Below are 2,350 nucleotides of genomic sequence, written 5' to 3' on the forward strand. Positions count from 1 at the left end.
TGATGTCATTTTTATTTTAATAATCGTGAAAAATATACTTTTTTCCACTTCCTTGCACCTTACAGGACCCGTTATATTCCAATTTCACCCCTTTGCAGAATAGGACAGGGCCTGTCTTACTCCACAGCTGTTACCTGTGCTCTTCTCATGTTGATGCAATCTTGTATTCAATGGAGTCCGAGCATCCAGCAGACCAGGCATTCATCTGCGCTAAGCATTTCAGAAGCAAGTTCATAAACCAGCAATTATTTTGAAATCGATCAGTTTTCAACTAGCTTGTACATTCATCATTTATGTAACTTATAAATAACAGCTGTCTGTAATTTTTTTCTTTGTTGAATTGTTTGCATCTGTTGCAAACGCTTCCAATAACTTTTTTTTTTAAGTGAAGCATGGAGAGCTAAACTTTTATTGTGATGCATTAATTAGAGTTGTATTAGTTATCCATTCTCCATCATGAAGCATCTTACTTTGCCTTTGCTATGGTAAACCTGTTACTAAGCAGTATTGCTGAAAGTTAATAAACAGCAAACAAAATGGAATGAAAGCCTATTAAAATATTTAATTATTTTCATCAAATATCCATATTTTAAGTTCCTAAAATTCCTTTGCTAAATGTGCTGTTTGGAATCAGGTGTTATGGGACATGGGCAGCAGGTAATATTTATGATGTGCTTGGAGATTGTCATGAAATTTAGTGGAGCTAGCTTTACCTTGACATGCACAACAAGGTAGAAGCTTTATTGGAGCCCAGTTTTAGATGCAGAAGCTAAGATGAAGCTGCTACAGTGCTTGAACTGGCAAGTCCAAGGTTGAACTAAAAGTGGATTTTTGGCTTTATTAAAAATAATTGGATGAGCTCTTCCACAGGCAACCCCTTGCTTGTTCTCACTGATCAGAATTAAAGTTTTCAGAGGGGTGAACTGGATGTAAAGGTGTGAATGCATTGATTGGAATATTCTGGGGTCAGGACAGCCATACTCTTCCTCCATTTTGAATTTTTTTTTTCATTCTTGTACTTAATTACCAGTTTTACTGTAGTGAAATATCCCAAAGCAATTCATGAGTGCAATCTATACTGTACCACGCCACACTGGAAACTTTGCGCACACAATTTTATAATCTCAAGCTCAACCAAAGCATGCAGTTACACTTCTCCATCAACTGGTTTCCCAAGATAAGTCCAGGAAAAGGATTATCCAAAAGAACATTTTTAGCTCAGGAATTTTGCACAAAAAGAGGCCACAGCATAATCACCAGAAGTATCTGTAAAGGAGGAAAATGAGATGTAAGGAAGGAATTCCAATGTTTCCGTTCAAAGTAGACAGCCAACATTGGTGAAGCAATTGATAAGGCCAAAATTAGAAAGCTCACTACTGAGGAATGGGTAACAGAAAATACTTTTTTTAAAAAAAAACAAATGTGGCATCATCTGTGGATTGCAAAACTCAACAGTTCAGATTGGAAACGTTTTGTCAAAATTTGGGTGGAATCGAGATAAGCCAGTGCTTGTTTCTGCCCACTGCATCTCATCTGCTTCTGAACCCCTTGTCATTAACCTTTGGTATCTTTGGACTTGAATATTTAAATACTCTCAGACAGCCACCTACATTCTGCCTGCTGTAAATATTTTAAGTTATCCAACACTAGCTAACCATGTCTTAACATATACATAAGTCTGGTTCACCTATCACCAGGTAAACAAAATTCCCATTTAAAATTCTTAACCTGTTTCCACATTCCTTTATGGACTTGCCCCTCCCATTTCTACATCTCCTCTAGTCATGCAACCCTCTTGGAAATTTGCACTCTTGGAATGTTGATCTCCTGAGCATTTTCCAGTTTCCCCATGACATTAGCTAATAAAGCCATACCTCCGGAATCTCCTCCTTAAATCTTTTCACCTCAACCAACTTAAGGTGTTCCTTAAAACCTACTTTGATTAAACTTTTGATCATCTCACATAATATTCTCACTCCATTACAAAGAAAGGGATGGATTACAGAAAACAATGGTTTTGAGCTTCTCATAATTTTGTTGGAGGAGATTTCTGCTCATTCAGCTAAGAATATCAGCATGACAACCGAGAAACAATAAAAGTGAGATGGTGGTGAGGTTAAACTGGTAAAGTTATTGTCGGTGTACATGTGGAAGCAGGTGTGTTTTTTGATGTCATTGAGAACTGGCAATGTAATTGAGGAGTAGGTGTGGGTTAAGGATGGATCCTTGGGGAATTTCCAAGTTGATGGTGCGGAGCTAGGAAGAGAAATCACCATGGTTAATTCTGTGGTTACTATAGAACAAAGCCAGATGTGTTTCGTTCCACCTAGATAGATTTGGTGAGATACAG

The sequence above is a fragment of the Chiloscyllium plagiosum genome, unplaced genomic scaffold (genome assembly GCF_037043375.1).
Source record: "Chiloscyllium plagiosum isolate Xiang-an unplaced genomic scaffold, Cpla_swu_hap1 HiC_scaffold_25, whole genome shotgun sequence".
NCBI lineage: Eukaryota > Metazoa > Chordata > Chondrichthyes > Orectolobiformes > Hemiscylliidae > Chiloscyllium > Chiloscyllium plagiosum.